This window comes from Notothenia rossii (assembly GCF_949606895.1).
Source record: "Notothenia rossii genome assembly, chromosome: 6".
Taxonomy (NCBI): domain Eukaryota; kingdom Metazoa; phylum Chordata; class Actinopteri; order Perciformes; family Nototheniidae; genus Notothenia; species Notothenia rossii.
In genome coordinates this window covers 68702220-68720375 of record NC_136909.1, presented here as the reverse complement: position 1 = coordinate 68720375, position 18156 = coordinate 68702220, and the positions used below count along the sequence as shown (strand labels likewise).

Below are 18156 nucleotides of genomic sequence, written 5' to 3'. Positions count from 1 at the left end.
TAACAAACATGCTCCAGCGCAGCCTCGATAAGTCTGTGTTGTTTAATGAAGCCCAATCAGGGGTAACAACCTGGCAGAAGATCTCAATCAAACATCTTCCTATGTAATGACTCCCTGTGGGATATCCGGCTCCTGGCCTTATGCACCTCGCAGTCCAGCCCCATGTCCGGTTTCATTACCAGGCATAAACTAAATCCAGGGAACACAGAAATAAGAAGTATTTTTAGTTCTATATTTTTTTTTACATTTCATACTTTAAGGACGATTTCAGATGTTGTCCTCAGGCTGCAGGCTGCAGGCTCCTGAGTTTCTTTTCAAAAGTAAAGGTTAATGATGCTTTTGCAGTGCACTTACATTATAGTACAGTGGGCATTATTCTTATAATGACAATGTAGTGAAGTCATAGGTGTTGTGCATTGATACATATGTTGTTTAAGAAATTAATTTCGGGGTTAAGCTATTTAATTATGTGATTCAATTCCAACATTTACAAATGTGTATACATTTTTCCGTAGATATATAATTTGAACTAGTTATGATTAATTAGTCTTTTCACGGACTGCAGGATCCTAGAATATTATAGTAAAGGTTTGTTATTACCTCCAGATGGGGGGTATGTTCTTTGATTGGACAGTGAATCTGAATCACAGGGCAGATATGTATTCATTTTGTTTTTATTAATTCATGGAACGGGCCTTGGTCGATGTTTGTACTATTAGTGCCCTCTTACTCAAGAAGTGAGGGTCTCCAGCTTCTTAGCACAATATGCTTTGTGATGACAGGTGGAAGCTCTTAGATGTAATTTTCAACTGATTATCAAGATGTGGGTCTAGTGCTTTTCTACAGCAGATGTCTAATTAAAGAAGGGTTTGGTTCACAATATGTATTATACCTGTCGCACAAACCAGAACCAGATGTGAGCATAGAATTTGCAGAACAATATTTGGAAAGGCGAATACTAACAATGCAGTTTGTGTTCTATTTTTTGAAGTATTTGTCTTCATTGTCCCTGATCATGTCACATATGACAGTGGTTAGGGATTCATTATAACATGGCCTGTCAGTGCTCAGCCTGTGTTACATGTGTGCAACGGATCAATGGTGATTCTCCAGCATGAGGCCTGGGCTTGTCGTGTGGCGGGGGGTTGTGCATGGAAGGAGCAGGAAGATTAAAGCAGCTTTGTCTGTGTGTAAGTGGATTATCAGCAGGTAGAGTGCTCCCTGTGTTCCTGCAGCGATTGTGTTAGTGCACTTCCTGCCTGGCCACAGAGAGGACCATCTGCCATTTAGCTCTGATGGATGGTTCCAAGCAGACGTCAGTCTCTTCTACACAGAACACCTGCTGAATGCTGATCAGACTGTTGGCTCATGTTAAGAAAGACCATAACTTTGACACAACAGCATCCGTGTCTTGCAGCTGAGGTTCAAACAGTTATAACATGCACATACACAGATGCACATTTACACACGCTTACACACAGAACTGTTAAACAAAGTGAACAGATTTTGGGCGCTTATCCATTGTGGCATTGTTCCAATACATACCATACCAGGTAGACATATAAACAAGCCTCATTATGGGCTGCATTATGTGGATTGCTCATTATATCAGTGAACAGATTGTTATATTTTGACTGGCATCAAATGGACGTAGCTGTGCCAAATCCTAACAGGATTGTGTGTCTTGAAGCATAAGCTCACCCAGTGACAAAGTGCAGTATGTCTACTTTCAGCACACAAGAGATAAAAGAGAAACAGAGGGACAGACCAAAAAAAGAAAACCAGAAGGAGGAAGAAAAAAATAATATAAGAGAGAAACATCACTATAAAGAGGAAATATCCGATTGATCAAAGTCACACTGTAACCCATATGGACCAAACCAGTGGATCATTCAGACAGACACAATAGAAACTTTATAGTGAAAGACACAAAGGCCTTTCATGTGAAAAGTAGTTAATGTGACATAAATCAAAAGGCAGAATTCATCCATACATAATAAGAGAGAAGAAAAAAATCTTTGTGCGAAGAAAGCTGAGGTCTTCAATAACAAAACAATCTTCAGCTTCTTTAGCAAATCACTGTCAACACATGCACAATGTTCAAAAAGAGAGATCATTTACAAATGGACATTTTATGTATTAAACTTCTTGTAGTAGACGTTGTACATTTGAATATTAAAAGGCAGTACAGTATTTGAAAGTTGCTACCACACAACAGCTCTTTAAATAATATACATTTAAACAAACACATTTAGCTTTTGTAAGCTTACATGTAATTGTATGAATCTATACATTTAACCAGTAGCAGTGCAGATATGATATGAAAAATATCTTCTTTATGCACTGAGTTGAAGAGCCTGTCATACTGTACAGCTTCGTGTGTTTAGATAACAAGGATCATTGTAATCTCTTTGGCTGCATCTGAGTCAATGTCACCTAGGCTCACATCTTTTATCATGACCTATTCCACCATTCCTTTGATAACGATCTCCTAGTTTACCTGATATATATACAGTGGGGCAAAAAAGTATTTAGTCAGCCACAAATTGTGCAAGTTCTCCCACTTAAAAATATGAGAGAGGCTTGTCATTTTCATCCTAGGTATACCTCAACTATGAGAGACAAAATGAGAAGAAAAAATCCAGAAAATCACATTGTCTGATTTTTAAAGAATTTATTTGAAAATAAGTATTTGGTCACCTACAAACAAACAAGATCTCTGGCTCTCACAGACCTGTAACTTCTTCTTTAAGAGCCTCCTCTGTCCTCCACTTGTTAACTGTATTAATGGCACCTTTTTGAACTTGTTATCCGTATAAAAGACACCTGTTTACAACCTCAAACAGTCACACTCCAAACTCCACTATGGCCAAGACCAAAGAGCTGTCAAAGGACACCAGAAGCAAACTTGTAGACCTGCACCAGGCTGGGAAGACTGAATCTGCAATAGGTAAGCAGCTTGGTGTGAAGAAATCAACTGTGGGAGCAATTATTAGAAAATGGAAGACATACAAGACCACTGATAATCTCCCTCGATCTCGGGCTCCACGCAAGATCTCACCCTGTGGGGTCAAAATGATCACAAGAACGGTGAGCAAAAATCCCAGAAACACACGGGGGGACCTAGTCAATGACCTGCAGAGAGCTGGGACCAAAATAACAAAGGCTACCATCAGTAACACACTACGCCGCCAGGGACTCAAATCCTGCAGTGCCAGACGTGTGCCCCTGCTTAAGTCATTTCATGTCCAGGCCCGTCTGAAGTTTGCTAGAGAGCATTTAGATGATCCAGAAGAGGATTGGGAGAATGTCATATAATCAGATGAAACCAAAATAGAAGGTTTTGGTAAAAACTCAACTAGACGTGTTTGGAGGAGAAAGAATGCTGAGTTGCATCCAAAGAACACCATACCTACTGTGAAACATGGGGGTGGAAACATCATGCTTTGGGGCTGTTTTTCTGCAAAGGGACCAGGACGACTGATCCGTGTAAAGGAAAGAATGAATGGGGCCATGTATCGTGAGATTTTGAGTGACAACCTCCTTCCATCATCAAGGGCATTGAAGATGAAACGTGACTGGGTCTTTCAGCACGACAATGATCCCAAACACACCGCCCGGGCAACGAAGGAGTGGCTTCATAAGAAGCATTTCAAGGTCCTGGAGTGGCCTAGCCAGTCTCCAGATCTCAACCCCATAGAAAATCTTTGGAGGGAGTTGAAAGTCCGTGTTGCCCAGCGACAGCCCCAAAACATCACTGCTCAAGAGGAGATCTGCATGGAGGAATGGGCCAAAATACCAGCAACAGTGTGTGAAAACCTTGTGAAGACTTACAGAAAACGTTTGACCTCTGTCATTGCCAACAAAGGGTATATAACAAAGTATTGAGATGAACTTTTGTTATTGACCAAATACTTATTTTCCACCATAATTTGCAAATAAAGTCTTCAAAATCAGACAATGTGATTTTCTGGATTTTATTTTTCTCATTTTGTCTCTCATAGTTGAGGTATACCTAGGATGAAAATGACAGGCCTCTCTCATCTTTTGAAGTGGGAGAACTTGCACAATTGGTGGTTGACTAAATACTTTTTTGCCCCCACTGTAGATGGATGGACCTATTTTAATATTGTGGGTAAATGTAAAATATGTATTAACCATCCAACCAATATTATAATAATCAGTCAAGGCCTTATAAAATCCTTGACTATTGTTAATAGAACCCAATTATTAGTAAACTGTCAAAATAAAATATAGCACTACTAATAATTAGTAAACATTATTACTAACTATCTAATTGTTTGTAAAAAATAAAGTAACAATGAAATATCATTATACCATTTATTAATGATGATTACTATGAAGTTTTAGGAAATTAATGAAGATTATACACAGGATTTAATGTAGTGTGCTTTTTCATCATGGCTGATGTAGAATGTGGAATAAACAGCAGGAATCTAACCTCTCCTTCTTCGCAGCATGAGGACAGGCAAGCAGGAGGACAGGCAAGCAGGAGGACAGGCAAGCAGGGGGACAGGCAAGCAGGAGGACAGGCAAGCAGGAGGACAGGCAAGCAGGAGGACAGGCAAGCAGGCAAGGTTTGAATTTAGATGTCGGGTCGTGCCGGATTTCTCACTCTGTTTCTCTCTGACGTGTGTGTGTGTGTGTGTGTGTGTGTGTGTGTGTGTGTGTGTGTGTGTGTGTGTGTGTGTGTGTGTGTGTGTGTGTGTGTGTGTGTGTGTGTGTGTGTGTGTGTGTGTGTGTGTGTGTGTGTGTGTGTGTGTGTGTGTGTGTGTGTGTGTGTGTGTGTGTGTGTGTGTGTGTGTGTGTGTGTGTGTGTGTGTGTTAAAATAGCCCAATTGCTTTTACAATAAATAAACATTGAATGTGTTTAATTGAATAGGAAAGAGTTTTAACGTTAGTGGCAGGTTGTGTGCGAGAGAGAATAAATAAGACAGCCCAATATTTAAAAAAATATATATTGTTTTTCGCAACTTTCCGCATATTTCGCAACTTCCCGGAATTTCACCGCATAAAATCACATAAAAACCCTGAATCGCATAATCAAGGATGTGAGCCCGCATAATCAAGGATTTTAGCACGAATAATCAAGGATTTTTGCCCGCGTTTTTCTGGAGGGTCTATAGTATGCTTTTCTGATTCAGGTTGCTCTTTTTCTATTTCTTTTTTCTATTATCGCCAGAAGTCAAAAGCTGTATCCCCATTAAGACATAACACCTAATAGCACTTATATGTGTGGTGAATCAGTGTCAGTCACAGAACAATAACAGGTTTTGTTGCATTGTGAGGGCTATTGACCCTCGCCGTGTGGCAGACATAATCTCGCTAGATCAGAAGCCCTGATAGCGGCCAAAAGGCAGCCAGAAGAAAGACCCTGTCTCCTCCTGACGGCCATCTTCTCCCTCTCGTCACTTTATCTCATTAAGCCTGTCTGAAATAAATTAGAATACAGCAAACACAGCGAAAACAGAAAACACGTCCTCTGTGACACATGTCACATTGGCCAACAATCTTGTTTTGCCACAAATGCCGCCATAATTTCATGCATGTGCCTTTTTCAGATTGATTATAGTTCATGCTCAGCTCCGTTTTTTTATTTCAATGTTGTTGGCTTTTGAATGATGAAAAATGGAATTCAATCATGTCGGTGTGACACACATTTCATGTATAATTGCCACTTAAATCGTAATTTGCATAGCAGTAGTTCTTGAATGAAATGGAAAAACAGATTTTGGATGATGGTAAATGGACTTGTATAACACCTTTTTCAGTCTTCCGACCCTTCAAACCACTTTACACTACATGTCAATATTCACAGACATTCATACACCGATGGCAGAGCTGCCATTCAAGATGCCAAACTGCTCATCATACAATCAAATGCTCATTCACACACTCACACCATACTGAACACATGGGTGTTCAGTATCTTGCCCAAGCACACTTCCACATAGGGTCTGCCGGAGACACGGACCAAAGTGCTGATTGCAGCCCAATGATGATGGAGATTTTTCTTTTTAAATAATGTTTAAAATGTTCATGATTGTAGTGAGGGAAGTTGCTGACTAACTATTTTAAAAGAGACCATATTACAACTATTTTTAAACGTGAATTTTATGATATTCTGGATTTAAGATGTAAACAAACATTCCCACAATTATGGGGTGGGACCTTTACTTGGATCCCAGATTCCATTTTGCTGAACATTTTGTTCATTAGTAACAAACATCTGCTCAAATAAATATGTTTATAAACGGCAGGACAATGTCTCTAATATGAACAGTTTTTTTCCAAGATTTATCACGGCTGAGGCTTCCAGCTGTTTCTGCAGCTCTGTAAACCTGGGGCACCAAACTGTAGAACTCATAAGCTAACAATGATAAAGTCTTTATCTTTCTCCCTCTCTGCATTTCCAAATCCTGTTTATTAAGCTGTGAGAGGGATGTATTTACTTTCATCCAAAGAAACACAAGTGAGTGTGAGCAGTAAACTGGACATCAAAGTAACTAAATAAGACAGGCATAGCAACAGCTTATAACATAATATGTCCTTCAGAACAGAAGGCACTTCAACATAATCAAAAACCCACCTGCATGTGTGCTTATATCTACTCTATAACATACATGTTTGTAATATTGCAATATATTTTCAATCATTACTATCTCATCATACTTATATGGTTCAGAAAGGAAGAGTAAATATATTTTTTTATTTTCTATTGCAAATTCTATGTGTGGCTGCTTTAATTTAGGGTAGGTCATATTTCTTACCGGGATTTTATGCTGTCTGTTTAATGCTACTCTATATAAAGTAATCAGTCCTGGAGGCAGGTGGCTGCTATCTCACCAATCTGAAACAGATATCAAGCCCATGCTTGTGTGTATCTTGGAGTGCTACACCATGCCTGCCTCTCAATAATAACGCTAAATCTTTCACCGCCTCAGGCCACTTATATCCTATCAAAACACCTAGCATGGACATCTCGGTCACCGCCTGTAGTGCCTTTTACTGCCCTTCCCACGAGCACCGGGGCGCTAATGTTACTAAAACACACATACCTACTGTAACTGCCAACAGGTGAAATAGTTTTGCCTTAAGCGCTGTGGAGTGGCAAACAGAAATACATGGCTTCACTTTGGTGCCTCAGGATTTTCAAAATCATCACAGGGAATTAATGCAATGTCTTGAGTCAGTATTTCATCTTTAAATGCTTACTTAACCCCAAGAGTTCTCTCTGAATGGCAGCAGTCACCCCCAGCTGGCATCCGAAACCAAAGTGATCCGGTTGTCTGTCAAATAAAGCCCCCCCCCACTCATCCCTTTTTGACCCAGTGGTGCTTTCATCTTCATCCTTCGCGTACAAAGTGAATACTGTGCTACTGCTGGGACTCAGCCAGCCAAGGAAAGACTCTACCACTCTGACTGCAAACTATAAAATCATCCCGACTCCCCCCCACTGTCTCTTCTTTCTTTCTCTGCCTCTCTCTCTCTTTCCTAACTCATAAACTCAGGCTTCCATTCTGCAGAACAGACATTTTGCCGTAACTGCTGCGCTTTTCGTTTCCTGGGCTGCAGGATTACAGGTTATTTTCAGACCTCCAGATATACTCTGGCAGACCAATGTCCCACTGACCCTCCAAAGCCTGCAATTTAGCAGGGTTATTTATGAGGCGAGGAGAACACATCCTCCCCGCCCGCTCCCCTGCTTTCATGAAGCTGGATAGCCGCATAGGCGCTCCACACTCATGCCTTAGCCCTCCCCTGCTTGGTGAGCATGGCACTTTCTCTGTGAGTCACAATCCTATTACCCCCTCTACGGCCTCATGTTGGGGCGATAAGAGCAGCCTGGCATCCTGCAAGAGGGGTAGCGCTGAGCCTCTTTTATCTGCGGTAGGTGGCTTAACCATGGGAAGAATGCTCCACAGAGTTTCTACTCTCATCTTTTCACTGGGAATTAGCTTTTGCAAAGAGGTGTGTTTGTTTGCTAAAGATGAAATTGCCTCGAGAAAAATAAAGCAGAATATGTCTGTCAAAACATTTGTAGAATAATAGACTTTGAAACAGACATTATGAAAAAAATAGCGCAGGAAATAGATTTCTGTTACCTGTAGTGAAAAATAGAAATTTCATTTTTGAAAGAACAAAAAACAGTGCATAACATGAGAGAAAGACTTTGGATTGAAGCTTATACCTCTCTGTTAGAGGTCACACCTAATAGGAATATGGTCTTTAAAAACGTTATTTTTCAAAGCCAAAGCAATTATTTTATATTTGCACAGTTAAAAACAGTTTATCCTGTCAAATTAAATTCTTCCCTTGATTTCCAATCTGAATGATGTAACAAGGAAACGCAAAGTATAAAAGTCATAATATAATAACACCAGTAATGTATGAATATGCGCCAAATGATATGCAGATATGGGTCAATTATGCCCACAAATCAATTTGGCAACTCTTTTTTTAATCACAATCCATAGTAAAATTGCTTCTTCTCAAACTCGCTGAAATGTAGAAACACTCATCATATGCATGTTGTCTCATTAGTCAAAAATAAATGTAAACCCTGAATTAAACATTAACTCAAAAATGCACTGTTTACTGTTTACAAACAGCATAACACACTTATAGAGACACAATCACCTCACTGGCAATGTGATATTTATCCACATCATACTGTATCTTTATGCAAATAGCAACAATTTCTGTGAAGTAATTGGAAAAATGCAGCTGACTGCACTATACCTCCTTATGTACCCGCCTCTGCTCTCCCAACCTGAAAGGAAATGAATGTCTCATCATTGAGATTGCCCCTCTTTCATTGCAAGTCATATTATTTCAGATGTCGTTATGCTATTTAGGGCTGTCTCCTTTCCCAGTTTAAAAACAACTGACCTTTGAATATCTAGAGGACTCTTTATGAAAATGTATTCGATATTTTAGTCCATATTCTGCACGTCCTGCAAATTTGCGTACACATTTCTTCCTACTGTGTCCAAGTTCGAAGTAAGGCAGCTTGCGTGTCATCTGACAGGGTGTTTCATTGTTACATGTGTAGAAATGAGTCTGCTGACAGTGCTCTTAACCCCCTCATCAAAGCCCAAGCTTTTCCTCTGAAACCCCTCCTCGCTCAGGCCTTTATGTGAGCATCAATCCCTGTTCAGCCCTGTACACTCCACCTAATTATGCCGAGGCCAGCATGAGATGTAGAAGCAGCCTCCAATGTGCGACTCTCACCCCGTCAAGAAAAGAAAATAGGGGGGGAAAAGTGGGTAATTAGGAATCTTGTCCATTTTCCTTTTCCACTTTTCGCCCCTCTCCTGCTTCATCTGCATGTTTCAGAAGGTTTCTCCAATTACTGAGCCAGTACCCCCAACCGTTTCTCCATCCGCCACCAGGGGGAAAGCAGGAGGGCGAGTGAAGAGAAGATAAAATGGAAGGATCCTGAGAACAGTGTGAGTATGAATTGATGGTTTAAATTAGCAGTTCTACAGGGTAGAGTTAAATTGGAGGAGAGGGATCTCAGCTTCATGCACATATCAGTGTCTGTTAGAGAGCTTGACTTTATTTATCTTTGTGCTTACTGCTGGCTTGATGCACATAGACGAACAGCTACAGTATTTACCCAAAGGAACCCCCCACATGCACTGTGCCCCTTCAACAATGGCTGTGTGACATCAACTAAGGCAGGTGTGAATCAGTGTCTTTCAGGGAGCATATAGATTTATATACAATCTTCTTCGTGTGAGTCATTGCATCTTGTCCTCATAGATTATCAGTCATCAGGTTGGACAGTGGCCTTTAAATGGCAAAGCAGCAACATCAATCTTATTGAAATATCGACTGATTAGAGACATCTGAGTTTGTAACATCTACCGCAAAATACACACATTGTTGATTACTACCACATGCAAAGGTGGACACACACACACACACACACACACACACACGCACACACACACACACATACACACACACACACACGCAGTAAAGCCACCGCCACCCTCACACTCCATCTCATTTCTCAGTTTTGCAGAATCAGCTGCAGCAGAGGTGACAATATGTTGGTGCTGAGGGGAGGATGGTGAAGGTGAAAAGGACTAAAACCTGGCAGGGAGAGGGGACTAGTGATTTGGATTTACTGGCACCTCTTCACACTGATTTGAGTGGAGGTTAATGTTGTTTTTGGAGGTGGGTGAACACATAATGAATAGTAGCTCTGATAGGAAGCAGTACTGTCCATTCTGTACAAAGTAAGCCACTCAAACTTGTGAATTCAAAACAGGCTTTTAAGTATATACATTTTCTATCATGTGTAATTTCTTCATTATTTTCCCTCATGTATGGCCAGCTAAGAAGCCTAAGATGACACTGCAAAGCTTTCACGTGAAATACTTTCACTGTGCAGGAAAGAAAAAAGCGATTTAAGACAGCCAATTATTTCACTCAAAAAGTCCCCACTGCTTAAAATATCAGCTTTGATGGAAAAGGGCTCTGCGATGGAAAAGTTACGTGTGCTTGGCTTAATGGCGATAATGCATCTGGAGCAAGAATGATAGAGAAGAGCATTTTTAACTACAAGCATTATCTTCCATTTTCACCTGGAGAGGCATTGACTGAAGGTTTTTCTTCCTCATCTCCGCTCCAGCTACTTTTACTGGGACTGGAGTCATTGTTTCCCTGTTCAGTTGCCATTAGTTTCTCCTTAAATAGCAGACGGCAGCAAAAAACCTCTATAGCTAATCTCCTCCTTCCTAGTTGGTCAGTATCAGCCTCGCTCTGCCGCTTACTTTCAGCACAGATTAGGATGTATGAATTCATTGGGCTGGCTGTGCTGTAGTGGTATGAAAATGGACACATTGAGCCTTAACATGCCACGTGTCCTTCCCATCCACGGATACACTATCACTTTATATTTCTGTTGACCCCTTAATTCTCCGTTGCCCTTGATTTACAAATTGCTACAGAATCCCCTCCACCACTCTGCATTCATACGAAGGAACCAATGAGAGGCATGTCATCGCTTCTTATGAATAAAAATGGATAACATTATGGGGGGGGTTCATTTCAGCCATGTAATGTTGCTGTCATTTCTACTTGTGGGAATCCAATGTATACCACACCAGAGAAATATCCCCCAGATCCCATGAGAGAGGTTTCATTCTCACATGGTCATAAATCCTGCAACATCCTCAGGTTGTGCAATCAGCCTGCGGGGATGGATGGAAACAAAATTGCTACTGGGTATAATAGGCACACCTACAGTATTAAAAACATACTGCGGTCATGGGAGAAGGCCGTGTGGTTACAAGGTCACAGCAGGGACTAACCTGATTTACTCGAGCCCGTAATGTTGCTTTGAAATGATATAGAGTACTTACTGAGCAGGGGTTGTGATAGAAAGCCTCTCCTAATGCATTAATATCAAGGCAATACTAATTACTAAATGACCTGTAGGAAACCAGCATGGAAAGCCCCCTGCTTGTGATTTGACCCTTTTTAGCGAAACAGCGTACGCGGTGGGGGAAAATAACTAACGAGTAAAGACAGACAGTTTGTTTTAGACAACACAACACACAACAGATTAACAAAGCACCGTATTAACCTTCAGGTGCATCTAATTGTTGGGAAATTGAATGCAGCTCTCAGTGAGGGGCGATCAATATATCGAGCCGGCCTGGCTTACAAGCTCTAATCCTGCAAATCTTCTTGAGGTCCTGAAGTGCTGTATTGAATATCTGAATGACTCGGAGAGCACTGCTTAAGCACAATTGATGTAATGCGTCTGCCTGTGTCCACATTCATTCCCACTGCCGCCCGGTGATCTCCCCAGATCAGTCAACCTTTCTCCCATCAAGGTATACTTGGCTGCAATGTGCATTGAGTATAAGGTTAGATTTCCACTATATATCAAACATTACCAAATAAATTGGAAACGCTGAAAGTAAGTGTAAACTATGGTTTTAAAACGGTGTAGTAGTTTTGATTTTAATCTATTCTTTCAGCTTTGCCTTCTGGGGTTTCTCAGAGTGTTTCAATCGAGGAAATGATTCAAAACTGAAAAATAAAACAGTGCAAACAGACTAGACCAGTCTGAGCGAGAGTTTATGGTTTCTTAGTCAATAAAACAGTCTAATAAAAGACCAGGCATGCAAAGCAGAGAAAAGCAGCACTTGATTGTCTGAAAAGAGACTTTTGCAATACCTAGAAGACACAGATTTGTACAGTTGAATAAACCCTACCAATAAAGTAAGATGAAAGCAACTACGTCCAAACTTTCAAATTTGTTTAAGTTGAAATTTGGTCTGTGACATAAATCTAACTTCATAATTTAGGCCTTGGTTCAAAAACTTTTAAACGGTGTAGCTTCATCTGCTGCTTACAAAGACTTTTGTATGCAGGGTATCTCTAATCTAGTCAGCCATCGGCTTGATCTCAATAGTAATGATACACAGCTTAATAGACAAACATCTGAAGCTATTGATCACAGTTGGATCAGCTGTAGACAAATCCATTATGTCACGAGAAAATGAAATATCTATTTTATCAGGAGCTGAGTGAAGCCTAACCATATGCTCTAGCTCTCATCTCTAATGTTTACCATGAAAACAAACAGCCTCTTCTTTGTTTAGAAGCTGTGACACTGCATGAGCTGATATCAGAGGGGAATAACAAATGTCCAATGTCTTACGCACTACATTTCCCAAGTGCAGATATGTTACTGTTAATCAAATCATATCTATACTTGTAAATATCCATCCATATCTTAGGTCTCCTTAATCTAGTCTTGTCATTGTGCGGGGTGAGCAGCTTCAGCTTCCTTTCTGTCCCCTCAATCACAGCTCACTGTTCCACTTGTCATCTGCAGTCAGGCTGTTATTGAGAGGCTTCCCTCAGGCCGCTTCTTTGTCTTTAGTGGCTCGATTCAATTAGACTGACACCTGGCATTGCTCCTCGGCTGTATTGGCACTTCTTTTCATCCCATCTCTTTTATTAGCGTAATCGACCTCTGATGAAATATTACAAACATACAGCTCCTTCGTTGTGCTTCACTGAACTGTGTAGGGTCCAAAGAAAAGGGCCATTGTTTCATGAGGCTTTAATGATTTTGCAAATTAAAAGAATGATTCAAATCGTTGAATAACATCAGTGAATACCACACTCTCTGCAATCCTCACATTGTCCTCATTGGGTTAATTAGATTTGAATTTACATGAGCACATTAAACGTATGGTTAGTGACTCGTGCACTCTTGTCATGTTAGGAGGGTGGTGGGTGGGGATATATTTAACTCCTCAAATGCAAGGGCGGATATTGTTCACAACCGTTTGCTTCTATTTCTGGAAATGGAGAACTGCGTTGCAAAGACAGCCTTCTTGTGGCGGTTCACAGTTACACTTGACCATATATAATGCATTTCATGCACCTTTGTTATGCAAAAGAGGCACGATGAAAAGAATTCCATCATTGAGAAATGGAATTCCAGCTGCCCCGCCTCTTCCCCATGGTCATGAGAGCTGCTGGAGGTGCAGCTCTGCACACTGGAGGAATATCCCCTCCCCTCCAGTCTTGTTCAGCTGACACACATGGCCTTTTGATATTTCACGTGTCCCTTCTATGCCACAGAGGGATGGACAAGGAGAGGCTGAGGGGGCATGTCCAGAGCACTTAGACCTTTATCAAAACTCATTCAGTGTATTGTATTTTTTAGAGTAAAATCCACAGATTTTGCCTTTTCAGTGAACCCAGTTGTATTTGATCAAAGATATTAATTATTCACATAGTATCTCGCTTCCAGTATCAATGCACACTTCCTAACCATGCCCATTTGGAGCATATTTAACTACTTTCTGTTGTTCATCCAGGAATGCTAGTTCTGCAAGAATTTTAAGCAGTTATGTGTCAATCCAATATGTCAATCCAATATTTTATGTTTTAGTTCAAACATGATTATACATTCTGTTGTTATCCTACCTTTTATCTCACTACTACCATCCACTAGATAAACATGACAGCATCACAGGTTCCGTGGAAATGTCACTGAATTTACATCTGCCCACACGTTCTCTATCATAAATAGTACTCATCCTTTTTTACAGCCATGTGAAAAAAATACATGAAGCGTATATTCCAACTCCCCTGAATGAATATATAATGTTCATCCCACGCCTGTGTACATTTATGATTGCCTGCCAGTACAAACAAACATTACTCACAGCCATGCTGACAGTGGGTCCTGTTTGAGATGAGCACTTACAATAAAGGTCTGATGCCCTTTTTATGTGTCGCTCATACATCATTTTATCATTTTCGTAGGACCTACAGTATAAGCAGCTTTATTTATCGGAGCTGTCACCAGGCTTTCTTCTTCATGTAAAATACGTCAAGTTAAAGCTCGACCGCCTGCAAAAGAATACAAAACAAACCAAGGCCAACTAGGAACACTTCCTCAAAACACAACTCTTTTATTCATCTCATGTCCTGTGATTATTTCCAGCAGCTCAACACGAAAAAAAAAAAGCTTGGTATGTCAAAGGGAAGCGAAAATAAGGGGAAGGTAAGGCACGGTGAAGAATAAATTGAGGCCATTATTGAGGGCAGTGAGGGAATAGTTTGGGGCTGGACTAAGAAAAGCATGGGCAGAAAGACTTTTAGTTAGGTCAGATGAACACAGATGGCAGCTCCTATATAAAGATACAAATGTAGAGAACATTGACCTGTCACTTAAATTAGATATATTTGACTGGTAATCATTTGATGTTATTGTGCATTTAAACCTCAACATATATTGTTCTGTATCCGATTCAACATACGGACATAACTTCTGACACTTGAGAGCAACTTTGAAACCAGCTTTCTTTGAAAGTTCCGGCAGCTGCAGCTCATTATCTCACACAATGGTAAAATGAGAAAAGATTCTTTGCTTCACCAACATCAGATTCATCATCAGCATGGAAATTAGGCTGCCATCGTGCAGCTGTGGTAATGTGTATGTTGACAGGTTATGGAAATATGGGGGTTTCTATAAATGCAGGTGCTTCATTCTCAATCCCTCTTTGATTGAACATACAATCTCCGCTCCAAAATTATAATACATTTTCAACAATAGCTTTACGGTATGCTTTAGGACAGAATCGCAGAATTCATGTGTTTTGAAGACGATGCCACGGGCATGGACTATTAGATTCTGTAACTGTTCTCCCTGGTAAGCAGGTAATTAAAAGGGCAGAGGTACAGGTGATAATGCTCCACTTGCTAAATTAGGACACAAAAGCTGTCTGGAATAGAGTGCAATAACACAACATTTTAGATGTTATTATTTTCATTGCCATAATTGAGACAGATTGCCGGTGATGCAGAATGTTCGGTCATTTTAAGGTTGAAAAGATGGAAAATAGGCTTTCAGCAAATACAAATTCACCCTTGTAAAGTCAATGTGTATTCAGGGACAGCAAATGCATTTCTTTCTTTGGCACAGTAACATTCTGCTGACTCCAAGGCGATATTTCTGATTTGTTTGACAAAAGAAATACCTAGTTGCCAGTATTATACTGGCATGTCTCTGTTGATTTCCAGCGTCCCCCGCTACCAAGTGGTAAGATCCTGAAGCAGATGAAGACTGAATATGAGAAATGGCACAGTTAAAGCATTATTCTGGCAATAACTATGCAGTACATTTCTATTCACACTTACAAATGCAAATCACGAATGCAATCATTTAAAAATCTGTCACTTCACATTTTCTTTGTGCTCCCAGGAAATAATTAAACTGGAAAGCCAGATTTCTTTTGCTCCAGTTCTGAATGGATGCTCGCAAAGCTACACTCCCTTGCCTCTCTGTGCTCTTCCTCCACCTCTGTATCACTCTCTATGACACATTAAAACACATTAGCCCTCCCTAATACAGCTCGCAGAGAGAGGGAGAGAGGCAGTGCATGTGTACAAATGAATCAGTGCTGTTTGTTGTACTGTTTCGGGCTGGAGCCGTTTCAAGTATCTTCTCTGAGAGAGCCGCAGATCATGTTTAGTAAGCTCGCCCTCATTATATCAGACCCTGGGGAGAGAAGGGCCCTCACTCCATACTATCAAAGCCATGGAGCTGCCTTCGAGGACATGCTTCAGTATGAATAGAGGCTACAGAGTACATACAAAAAGTTGCATGCTCAGCCCTCATCACCTCTCTCAGTGGGAAGCTGTCAACATTCAAGGTTTTGATCAAGCCTTGCCGTAATGGCTGTGGGTGACAGGTATACGAGACCATGGTTGTGGGAATAAATAGCTAGATTAGCATAATGCATCACCAACAAATTCAGCCTTCAGTGCGTGTGAAAGAACTACTTTTTGCCTGAGTGCTGCATTCATACACCGTCTGGGATCGTATTTCATAGGACAAACTCACAATTATGTAAACAGGATATTTACCTGTGCACACTTGGAAGGTAATGTCATTTCATTTCATTTCAAACCTTTATTTAGACAGATTAGTCCCTTGAGATCATCGATCTCATTTACAAGGGAGACCTGCATCATTTAGTTCCACATGAAACATAAAAACAACATACAAACAACAGAGGATATCATATTTACATATTCAACATTTACAAATACCCAGAGTGTCAGAAAGCATTTCATTTAGACATGCCTTAAATACATTCAAAGAAATAAAAATGCTCAATTTCAATTTTGCCTGTAGACTGTTCCAAGCAAGTGGAGCTGCGCACATAAAAGCTGTCTTACCTAAGACAGTCCTTACTCTTGGCACATCTAACAAGACTATATCCTGTGATCGCAGACAATAGCTGCTTGCAACTTTCTGCTTTATCAATGAACAGATATAATACGGGAGTTTGCCCAACATAGCTTTATAGATAAAAGTGTACCAGTGACTGAGCCTCCGTACAGTGAGTGATGGTAAACCTGCCTTGGTATACAATGTACAGTGATGAGTAAGTGCTTTACAGTTAGTGACAAATCTCAGAGCACTATGATACGCAGCATCTAGTTTGCTTAGGTAGTTGGCAGGTGCATTCATATACAGCAGATCACCATAGTCCAGCACAGGTAAAAAGGTCACAGTGACTAGCCTTTTCCTGGCCTCAAGCGAGAAACAGGACTTATTCCTGAAAAAGAAACCTAGCCTAACCCTCAGTTTTTTAAGCAGGTTATTGACATGAAGTTTAAAAGAGAGACAGTCATCAAGCAAGATACCAAGGTATTTGTAACAGGCAACAACTTCAAGTTTTGTTCCTTGCGTTGATACAATATCTAAAACAGGCTCTGGTGACTTTTTAGCTTTTGAAAAGAGCATTATCTTGGTTTTATCCACATTTAAAAGAAGCTTTAGTTCAGAGAGCTGAGTCTGAATAATGTTAAAAACAGCCTGTAATTTAACAACCGCCTCCTGAATGGAGGGACCTGCACAATACATCACGGTATCGTCCGCATAAAAATGTAAAGTAGCTTCATCCACATTTTCACCTAAACTGTTGATATATATGGAGAATAAAAGTGGACCTAAAACAGAACCTTGAGGAACACCATTAGCAATGTTTAACCACTCAGAAGACAGCCCATCAAAGTGAACACATTGGGACCTTTCAGAGAGGTAGTTCACAAACCACCCCACTGCATGGCTGGATATGCCAGTACTGAGTAGCCTCTGTTTTAAGACACGATGATCAACGGTGTCAAACGCTTTGGAAAGGTCAATAAACAGAGCTGCACAACTCTGTTTATTATCTAGCATACTAGTAATATCATTTGCCACTTTCATTGTTGCAGTGATGGTGCTATGTTTCTTCCTGAAGCCTGACTGATGTTTAGACAGGATATCATTTATACATAAAAACTCCTTTACTTGTTCACTCACAAGTCGTTCGAGCACCTTAGCCAAAACTGACAATTTAGAGATTGGCCTATAGTGGCCTAATGTAATTTACTTCCAGCATGTGCTCGATACTCCGTCATGTAGTCTGTATCTCTGGCTGCTTTGAAAAGGCTTTGCAGCTCCTATTGTCCACGGAAAGCGTATATTCTTTTCAGCAATCATAATTCACCTGATACACGGAGAGCTTACCTCCAGAAATCCCAGCCATATTGATCCATCTGGAACTGAGCGACATCGCTATAAACAGGCTA

At 40.5% G+C, this 18156-nt stretch overlaps 1 long non-coding RNA gene across 1 annotated transcript in view; it reads left to right on the top strand.

The window, feature by feature from the left end:
* LOC307044007 overlaps positions 1-18156 on the top strand; it is a 97390-nt gene that overhangs the window by 30757 nt on the left and 48477 nt on the right. The window contains exon 4 of the long non-coding RNA XR_013809499.1: positions 4495-4598. This is a non-coding gene — a long non-coding RNA (uncharacterized lncRNA). The remainder of the gene's footprint in view (positions 1-4494; positions 4599-18156) is intronic.